We start from the raw sequence: 11643 nt of genomic DNA on the forward strand, positions 1-11643 counted from the left end.
ATCGATCTTTTTTTTCTTCCTTCCCAGACACACGTACGTGGTGGCGGTTGGACCCATGCATCGTGTCTTGTCCATGCGAGGGGGACACTTCTCTGTGGGTGCTCTAGGTACAAGGACAAACGGGAGGTCGAGAGAAGGCTCCACCACCGGCCCTAAGTCCGGTTGACGTATGCATGTCGGTCGGATCGTGATCAATCTCGCTTACCTGTCTCGCGGATGCAGGAAATTGGTAAGCGCAAACGTGAGTCCCATAAGTCGCGCATTATCATCTAATGACCGCGTAACGAAATCTAGAAAGTACGTAGGGGTTCGCTCTTATCTCATAGATTCCGCATGTAACCACGCCTCGACACGCGAATTTTATTGTATGTAGACAGGGAAAGGTGCGTATCCCTCGTTTTATCTTGACTTCCGAGAATGGTTTCAATATCGTAGGTAGATAGGTTGACATTTGTTATTCTTCGGCAATACATAACATTTGTTTTTTCTAGTATGTATACAAATTGCTTCAAATGAGGAATGGTGACACGAATTATGATAATATGCGCAATGATCTTTTGTTTCAATCGAGATTTTATTAATGATACTATAAAATAATAAAATGATACTATAAAGTAGTAAGAAAATTTTAATCGATTTTGATATAATCGCTTTTATAGAAATATGAAATTCTTGATGAAAAATTCCATTTGTAAAAAATGAAATGGCCTTATCGTTAAATTAAACATTAACTTTTGCTGTCATGAAATATCAGTCTTGTACTTTAACATGTAACGAAATGTCTGCTTTTTTATTTTTGTGACAAAGTATCTGTAGTCTTGTACTTCATAATTCACATCGTCCTTCGGGTGTGTTTGTCGGTCGTAAGAAAGACCAACGACCGGAAGCAAGTTTCACCTTATCGCATGTTCTTTGATTTACCAGATTTTTATGCCAATTCGGGTAATCTGAACCTCGTATTTCGTTGGTCTGTACATCGCTCGTCGTCGCAACACACGAACGCGCCCATAATTTTCCATTGTATCGCATGACAGCGATACTGATATGAGAAGAAACAGAATTCTGTATCTTTCCTGTCGTCAAGTCGTTCTTAACTCGGGAATAATCACCTGGAATGTTTTTATACCCTAGCGGCAAGAAAATGTAAATTTTTGTAAAATATTATTTTGTATAGATATTATTTTACATAATTTCTTTCTTTTTTTATAATTATTCTTTATGAACTTTTAAATATATAATTCCATCAAAGATGGAATAAAATAGCGTTATATTAATTAAAATTTTAATTTTTTTTAGAAAAATGTCATAATCTATTATATTTAACGTACTTATTCCGTTTATATTTGTTTGGTTTCTACTTTTTTTTTTTAAATTGATTAACCATATCCATTTTGTTTTCAAGTAGGGTAGAGCGGAGCTAGTTGTGACACTTTTTCTTTAAATTATTATAAATCTTCACACAATTATGATAGACTAATGGTAAATGCTTTAAAATGTTCATCTGGCTCAATAATTAAATACTTATAAATTCTTAATATATCTAGTAAATGAAAAAGCGCACGTATTTGGCTGTTGACAGCCGGACACAGATTATTGTATTAAGATACAGTAATATCTATCTGTGTGCTACATTGCGCAAGCATAGACTTATCTATATATATTTTGGTTATTTAGATATTTGGATTTGACCAACTTGCTCCTATGCTCAAATAGCCCCACTCTATTCTACTAATAAATATTAATGAATAAAATTAGAAAACAATCAAAAATATAGTTATTAAAAAATAATAATGATTTTAGTTGGAGTGTAAAAACAGGTGATTGCTTACATAAAGAAAAATCAGGTAACTATTCTCGTGTTAGTGCAAATTCGCATAAATAACGACAGAGTAATAAACCGCTTGTCGATTTAGTTCTCTCTGTTCATGAATGCGGCACGCTTGAAGAAACGCATCCGACGTGATGGCATCTCCGCACCATCGTATTACATCTATGCCGTCGAAACAATCGCGCGCTCCATTTTATGCAACGTTAAAGGCATGCCAAGGCGTGTGAATCGCACGTTTTCTTTTGTCCGATCAGACTGGATAAAATGAAAAACGCCGACCGTGACTACTGTTGACCGAGTATTACAGAAATTTTGTAATACCTACTCGACGGTCGCGTGGGAGGCGATTGTTCCCTCATATAGCCAGTTGCGGTAATCGTATCGTGATTAATTCTTCCATTATGATAAAATTAACTTTGCAACATTTGCATCGTGATAAAATGATGATTCATTTCGTGAAATACTAAATTTTTTCGAAAATATTAGCCAGTGATGTTCGAAAGCTTGATCAATTGAGCATAAGATTATACAGGTAGAAATTATATAATACGCCATGCGGGCTGGAATCATGTCTGATAACGGTTAACTCTACATTACTCGCATGCAACTTTTTTAACGTAATTAGTCACGTGAGGTGTTTTTGACACTTCAACATTATCTCAATTTTTATTGTTTTCTTTAATGATTTACAATTAAATAAAAATTGATATTATTCGACACGTTCTTTAGATAAAGATAAATGTAAAAAAAATTTTTTTATTGTGAAACAAATTGCATTAAATACAGTAATGTGTATAAATAGCACTATATATATTTAGCAAAAAAAATTCTATTTATGAGAGGGGAATTTTTCTTAGCATTTGCTCTAAGCAAAAAAATTTTATACGAGGCATATATATGCCTATGTTTATAATATGTATTCGTCTATAAAAAAAGTGGATGAATAATGATCAAAATATATGGTTCTTCTTGAACCATATATTAGAGGAAAATCCGCTAGAATCAAGAAAGAACGATTAAAGAAAGAATATTTTTTGGGGGTGAATTTACAACCGAGGTATCCCAGACATTCCACGCGAATAATGAAGAGTTCATGATTTCCGACTCATCGCTTAGTTAGGGTAACCGCAACGAAACGATGATCTTTTATGCAACGCGAGATTATCAGCGATAATCGTTTGAATCCAACTTATCAAAGGTAGCATCATCGGCATCCAGTTGATTCGCGTAAAAATACCATGATTCGATCGATTCTGGGAAGCTTCCTGACGTATTTCGACCTTGTTCAGACCGACTGACTCAGGCAATCTCCAGTTTGCGAGGACAAGGTGCGCTTTAATGCATATCTCGCAAATTAGGCCTAATCACTGCGTTCAGCTCTCTTTCCGTGCAAATTAAATATTCCACTCAGGAATCGCGCAGGCATATGCAGCGCTCTATTTCAGACAAGGACTAATGTACCACGGCTTCTTTCTTGGACTGTTTCCTTCCTACCCCGACTCCTTTCCCCACGTTCAATTCGTGGTCCGCGAGAGAAACCTACGAGGACGTGATTTCACGGAACGATCTCGATCTCGTCGGGAGTCAAGTGCACCGTCCCTTCTCAGCCGACCTCCGGTCGCTCGGTCGCCCCAAGGCGAAAAGTTACGTGGCTTTTATAGCTTGATCTCTCACGAGTTGGCATCACGGACATCTCGCAAAAGTCGCTCTTTAAACAGATCGGCGCGTGCCTGCATCCCATATCGGTAATTTGTTAGATCACGCCCGACCTTTATACGTCATCAATTAATTTTCGCTCTTTTTTTGCAATAAAGAGAAACTTCGCTACGGATATTCGCGCAAGATTAAGCGTGAAATGAATGTCGATAAGACATTAATTAAGTAAAGTCAGTAAAGTCTTGTATCTTTCGATTTATATACATGTAGGTAATGATTCCTTTAGATACTTCAAACCTACTTTGAATACTTTTAATGAAATTCTGACAATTGTTTTATACTCCAATTTTTTAAGATACTGTACGAAAAGTTTATAATTTCTAATTGTTTTTTAGTTCAATATTATAATGTTTTACAAGATATTTGTGTGAAGAAAAATTAGCTGTAATTGGCGTAAAGGTTCTATGTATATGGAAGAAAGTGCAGCAAAGCAGAGATATTTACATTGTACACTTGCGATTATGCTCGCCATGCAATTAGTCATCTCTACAGTTGCTTGCTACCCATTTTCTTAAGTATATAGCAGAGGACAAAGTCTTTGCTTATGAGTCGATTAAAGTTATTAGCCGTATTTCGCAAGCGGACATTAATCGCGTCGCTGACAAGTTCTGAGATGTTGGTTACTCGTCGAAAGGAAAAAAAAAACGGGTACATCCTCACGTGCAATTTGTACGGTTTCCATTAATGGCGATTGTGTCTCGATTGAAATTTAAATGTGATTACGAGTTACACGCGCATGGCGCACCTACGCGCGATTTAACGACTTGTGCTCGTATCTATCACGATTGATTGCATGCCAGAGAATTCCTCTTAACCCTTTATCACACGATTTTTTTCTCGGAAAAAAAGCATTTTATAAACTCCGACGCTTTTATCCCTCCCGAGTTGCAGTGTAATCAACGTATTCCGCAATTATGTATATCGTATTTATAGCTCTGACTGAAAATCATCATCCTTAACACATCGCATCGTGATAATTTAAACTATGCAGTTAATTTTGAAAATATGTTATTGGTAATTCTATCTCTAGAAACTCTAATCACAGTGCTTGACCGATATTTATTTTTTCTCTTTTTCTTATTAGTTATGAAATATTAAAAATATTTTAATCGAAAAGAATATTTTATTTCTTAGAATGAACACACAGTTTTGAACTATCTAAAATAATTAAGCTAACATAAATCTGAAAATATGATTTTGCCTTGATAAGATTATTAAAATAATTATGTAGGATGCTCAAGCTGGCTGCTAGAATGTCAAAGTTTTTGCAGCATTACTCATCGTACTTGAGTTTTCATAATTACTTCGATAGTTCAACAAAATTATTTTCAGATCTATATCTACTTAAGTATCTGGAGACACGGTAGTGTCTCGGCGCTAAGCCAAGCGCAGCGACACTGCCTCCTTTACGCGAACCGTCAAGATTTTCCAGATTTAAATATACTTCAGCAAAATTGTCCTTATCGTGTGTATAGTTTACTATATGGCATCATTTTTTTATTTCTGGAACAATTAAAATTTCATTAGTCGGTACACGCCCCTAGGATTTTTTTTACCTCGAGCTCGGTTTTGTCTCACAAATCTATCAACTCCTTTCGATGGAGCAAGGTCACGCTTTCGACAGTTTCCTGATTCACGTCGCGCACTGCTACCGGGAGGAATATGTGGTCCCACGTGCACGCGGTAAAAACACGTACATTCAATGGTATATCGATCTTTTTCGATCGCGAGCAAGGTCAAAAGGGATTGGTTTTGCCTCGCTCTTCCTTCTCTACATTTCGCCGCGCCACCCATTTGCCGTCTTCGTTTTGCCTACGTCTTTTCTCTTCTCGCGTAGCGTATTTCGTCGTTCGCCCACTCTGAACCGATATGCGAACCTTCGCTTCGAGAAATTAATTGCGCGCCCGTCTACCTGTCCCTGCTGTGTACCCCCCTACCACCTCCCGTGCCTCTTCTCGCTTGCTCAAGAGTCCACGCAAGTCGATCGTTGGATACTATGATGCTTAATGCATGTACGCGTGCCTCTCTTATAACGATGAATGTTCCTCCTAGGATTTTCCAGAATGGGCTCGGTAAAGATTTTCTTAAGTATGACTACGAAGTAGTAGTTAACTTTAAGAAAGCTTAAAAATGTCTTTTATATCCTAACTTGACCAACAAACGTTACATCTTTACAAACGTTCTATCTTGATCCTACACGCTGATATTTGTTCACGTCTGTCAACTTGATTCCTCAATAAATTCGATGGTAAACTTTGACTTATGCAGATTATGTAGATTCTATTTACTCACTCGATGGACTTACGTGATAAAGTGCATGTGACAATGATGCGCATGAATATCTAACTGTCGATCATCAAATGTTTGACCGTCTGTGAGAGCGTCATTTGCATAGGTATACAGAAAAAACCAAAGTATGTAAAATTTTACTTAGATTCAAATCTGAAAATAATTTTATTGGATCATCAAAATAATTATATAAAATAATTATTCGCTCAAACTGGTTGCTAGAATATTAAAACTTTTTGCAGTAATGCTTACGATTTCTAGAATATTATTTATGGCCTTACACTGGAAAAAGAGAATCTGATTGTATTAATTGGAATTATAGTTAAAAATAGATAAATCAGAATTTTCTGATTGAATCTATTAGAATTCTAGTTGCGACCAGAATTTTTCTAAGTAAATAAAATTATTTTTAGATCTATGTCTAACTAAATTTTAGATACTTTAGTAAAATCGTTCTTTCTGTATAGCTTATTCTCATATAAATTACGAGAAGATAGTGTTAACAATCGTATAGTCATGATTCAGTACAGAATGATTGACTTTATAAACATATAGCCAAAGGCTATAAAGTATCTTGTTAATATCAAGTTGACGTAGTATAACGAGACGAAGAAATATGATCTAGTTAACATTACTGACCGTAATCATGTGTCTCCGTAAACTTGTCTGTGCAATTGCTAAACTGCCGTAACCACTAATTGCCGTCCCTAATTACATTTTTGCCGACGGACCAGACAGCACGATGATGCATGTAACACGACGCGTGACTGTATGCTGCGCAAGGAATTCACGCCACCGTACCTCCATTAAGCATGCGATACCAAACTTTCCCCTATAGTCGTGCCAAAGACAGTAGATGACGAAACGATCATGGGCGGGTTCAAGCTAACGCCGCTTGAATCGTTCGTAAAGTGTGAAATCTCCGCGACATTTAGATGCTGCCTTCGGTTATCTAGGATAACCGCGAGGAATAAAGAAAAAAAAATCAATGACCTTTAATCTGAAATGAACTATAGAGCGTAAACGGTTCAATTTATTTGCAAGAATAGTTATTATCGAATCTATTGAAATATTTGTAAAAATTTTTATAACAATGTGTAACGGCTTATTATTTAGTGAATGTGTAGCATTGGATACAAGATGTTTTTATACAATATCACGGGAATTTCGTTATCACATCATTTATTCTGAACAAGCTTTAATATCAGGTAACGGGCTGATTTTATGTCATATATCGTGCAAAAATCCTGACTCGGCTTCCTGATTAGCATGCCGTCACGATGATGCCAGCACAATCGAATATATATATCTTCATAGTAATACTAAGATTAAAAGCGAACATTTTATACCGTAAGGTATTTAATTCCGGAATGTACCCGCGCGTGTCTGTATTTGGTCATACCTATATAGGAATCGAATCAGTGAGTTTCTAATAGATCTATGTCCAAGAAAGCCAAAATCGAGTTTTTTTCAATTAACGGTTTGCGATTAACAGGCCGAAGTGAGCGCGGTCAAACATTCTTACAAATGCGGAATGTAGAACCCTTTATCAACTTCACAGAGGTTCGTGAGTGGTGTTCCATGTGAGAGAAGCAGGCCCCGTCTCTGCGCACGAACCCGGACACGGCTCTCTCACTCTCGCGCGCATTATTGCCACGTTGCTCCTGATTCGATCACGACCCATTTATCTCATCGACGCAGAACGGTATATCCGTGCGCGTGAACGCGAGACACATGATACGATATTATTTGCTGCTGATTCCTCATTGAAATTCATCGTAGACGTTTCAGTACGTTGAACTCTCGAGTAGTTGGAAATCCATCACGTTTTTGTATGTTGAACTCGAATGATTAGTTACGTATATATGTTCGAAAATATCGATATTACAAAGAAAAAAAAACAGTTCTGATAATATAACTAAAAATTTAACTAGATACAGATCTGAAAATAATTTTGTTAACTTCTACTGTTACGTGGAGATGGCAACAAAGAAAATTATCGTGAGGTGCAGGAAATGTATCAGTATCTAAAGTGGGGAGACTTTCCCGAAAGTAAACATACGTAACAACCAATTAACAGAACCCCGTGATAATTGGTATCCGCGTGTGCAAGCCTCCTGCTGTATTTGCGGAATTGAAGTTTTATCGCTGACTTGTGTATTTTATTCTCGTGTTTGATCTTTAACGTGCGCGCGAAGCAGGCACTTTAGATGCGAACAAATATTTCAGAATACATACATGATGAATATCATCGGTGCAGTGTCGACAAATTAGAAATGGTAAAAGGGAAATGTAGACAAATAGCTTAACTTGATTAAATTGTAGAGGCGAGACTTTTCATTAAAGCCCCGTACTATCATAATTATACTACAACATAGCGAATACTTTTGATTGATATTGCGTTAGAATAATTGATTGTAATTTCGATAAGGAAAATGTACGTTTGGGCTACGTTGTTGATTGATTACGCCGTATGCATAGGCACACTCGAAGAAGCAGGAAATATTTGTGATTATTTATATGCCGTGGAGAAAATGTGCGGTGATTTCGTACTCGCGATAATACTCCACATAGATTTGCCGTAGACGATTTATAATCTCCGTACTCTAACTACGTATTCTTTTCTATTAATTATTTATATTAACATATTTACCGATATCAAGTAAATGCACATTCTCAATATGTAATGCTGGTGATAGCTCTGACTAATCAGTTCAATTTTGCGTGAATATCTGATTCAGACGAGAGTTCGAAGTATCGATATCGGGGCACGAACTGCCATAATTTCTCGTACTATATTTGATGGGCACGCAAAATCCGCCATTCTCGAATGCGCCACGTAACACATTTGGGCCATGAATCAAAATCCGCTTAACTACTTTTCCAACGCCAATATATGTCGGCGTTCCCTCGTTTAATAGTTTCACGAGTACTCGAGCCGATATCTCGCTTGAATTTATAGTCGAATTTTCTACATCGCTTCCATACTCACACCATAGAGAATATGCACGTTTTAACTGTTGTACACGGATATTTGTCATTCTCGTATTTAATTGAAGAGGAAAATCCATCGGAATGAGCGGATATCGCGATTCGAAGAAGTCATTCATTCGTGCTGTGCTCATTACTTCACCGGAAAATTATACGTTTTAAATGTTACGCGAGATCCTTGAATTTATTTGCGAGTCTAAGAAAGTTCCGACATAAGTATATTCCGGCGTTTACAATGCTTGATTACGTCACTGCTAAATAAAATTCATAGCTGCATAAAGACATCACAGCATCCCGCATTATGTAATTACATCATAATTTTACAACGTTCATACTTTCTTCTGAGTTCGTCTCGCGTAAATTAGTCTTGCTTGTATTCTCATTTACATTGCACTTTTTGCGCTACATTCGTCCTCTCGTAAGTGCGCGTATCTTATCGTTTGTCGCTCGTTAAATCGGGAAGGAAGGACGCGAAATTGCGTAATTATGCAGCGAGGAAATCTCCGCTGTCTCCTACGTGTCGCAGACCACGTGGATGATTTGTGCTTAGGTAAGTCGAAAAGAAAGTGGCCATTGGAAGAAGGGGCGCGCCTTCGTAAGAAGGCGCGTCATCTTTATGCGTGCGTGCACGTGACTTAACGTCGGCGTTAATTCTTCACGTGCTGTTGAGGAAGTCATTGCGTAATAGACCGTATACTCCGGTAGTGGCTAGCGATCGACGATATCGACGTTTATTATTCGAAGACCAGGACGAGAAACTCGCTGAAGAAGAAAACGAAACGCGATAAGCGAGAAACAGAAATGTGAAACCGCTTCAATTATATTGATAAGATGACATAACTGACGAATAAATTAATGCAACTCTGTTTTTCGATTTTAATGAGAACGGTTTTTCAACCGGTGTGCCGCGAAAGTTTTAAAGAATGTAAAAAGAAACGGAAAAAATTTAGAAATACACGGAAAGAACAGTTTTGCTGAAATACCTAAAAATTTAGCTAGATATGAAAATAATTTTGTTGGACCAAAATAATTAGTAGAACGTTTAAACATTGATGACAATACTGCAAGAAATTTTAATATTCCAGTTATCAGTTTAAACGTCCTACATTATTATTTTAATGATCTAAGCAATATTATTTTCAAATCTGTTTCTAAGTAAACTTTTAAACATTTCAAGCAAAGCCGTTCTTTCCGTATAAGTAAAAAGCGAGTAATGTGCGAAAATAATTTCAAATATGGTAAAAATTACCCAAATTATATTGTGTTTCCTAATTCTTTTCATTTTAATTAATGCGATATCATTTACTATAATAAAATTTCTCTTTTAACGTAATAAGATAAAAAAAATTTTTAAACTACTATTTTATTTCTGAACGTTGGCAGTATTTAAACAAAAGATCTATGCTAAGTTGTGACCTACGCTGAATATACACTTAATAATGTACCTCGACAAATTTGACTCGCTATTTAATGTGCCGTGAATTGAAAAAGATTGAAAAACACTGGTATATAGTGTATATCATTGAGTTAATCAAATGGAAGGAGTTGCATATTTTCGAATACAATATTTTCTCATATTTATAACGTAAGTTCACCTTTAACCTTAGGTTATTAAGTTCTTTGTGATCTTTTAAATTTCAAACATTGTATCTTATCTCTGCGTGACATACGATTGTTCACTACTGCTTACCTCTACACTGTATTGAAATGTAATTCGATACTACGGTTGTAAAGCCGGTTTTTAATGGTCGATTACGATAAATATACAGGCATATAATTAACAGTACGATGCATCGCGCGTTACCGTAAGTAACGCCCAAATTACGACCTATATTCTATATCTTATAAGTTCGATACGGTGCTGTCTTTATAAATTACAATTGCCATAGCAGCAATTCAGTCGTCCGACCTTCGGTAGCGAATTATAATTATGTCGAGGCGTAGCGATTTGTGTAACGGCCGCCATCGAAGCGCGATGCAATTAAGTTTTGCAGGACCTGCTCGCGGTTGACGGATACTAGGCGTAAACGCTCTCTCAGCTTCCTTGAACCTTCACAAGCCGATGATTAATGAGTTCGTCTGTCCGTAGTGCGTGTTTCCAAGTGAATGACAAACATTGGAAAAAACCCATTTCGATTCTTCTTTAAAACGACAGTAAACCTCATAAGTCTCGGACGTTTTTCAGCTGTTTGCGGCGATTGCATTTAAGATTGTATCCGAATCAACGCTGGGGATCATCAGTTAGACCTTGAAACATTGATGCGATAATCGCCCGAAAAAACACAAATTGCGATTATACTGATTACAAGATCGCAAGAGATAACTTAGATGGGAGTTTAATATCTCATAATGGATACCTACTTATAGATGTGTATATACATGAAACGTCATTAAGCTCGTGCGGAGCAAAATATATGCTTGCAGTCGATGTACTGTTATTCCAAAGGTTATCTCCTTTGGTACTTAAGCAAGATAGGTTAAAGATTTCATTAAAGATTTCCGCAAATATTCTTGCATCATAGGTCTGGTATTTCGCACGTTATTAATGGAATTCTCATATTATACGTGATTGTATTTGTAATTTCTCAAGTACCTGACACCGCCGTCAAGTCAATGATCTGTAGTCAAGGTTAATTGTGACAGAGACTAAACCAATCCTATCCGAGAGCTGATCTGTCTGGTTCCGGGTTGTAAATTTATAATACTCGGTACCGCGTTAGGTCGAATTCTGTTAACAACTGGCGGCGAGCATATGAGACATTCTATTTTATTCGCGGGAATTTTGGGGATTTCCGATGACTACTAGATATGCAGGAATG

The 11643-nt window shown here is 36.8% G+C and overlaps 1 protein-coding gene across 1 annotated transcript in view; it reads left to right on the forward strand.

The window, feature by feature from the left end:
• The window catches only part of nudC (nuclear distribution C, dynein complex regulator), an 86121-nt gene that overhangs the window by 22940 nt on the left and 51538 nt on the right, over positions 1-11643 (forward strand). The gene's annotated exons all lie outside the window — the stretch shown is intronic.

Source organism: Mycetomoellerius zeteki, unplaced genomic scaffold, assembly GCF_001594055.1.
Source record: "Mycetomoellerius zeteki isolate Tzet28-1 unplaced genomic scaffold, Tzet1.0 scaffold25, whole genome shotgun sequence".
Taxonomy (NCBI): domain Eukaryota; kingdom Metazoa; phylum Arthropoda; class Insecta; order Hymenoptera; family Formicidae; genus Mycetomoellerius; species Mycetomoellerius zeteki.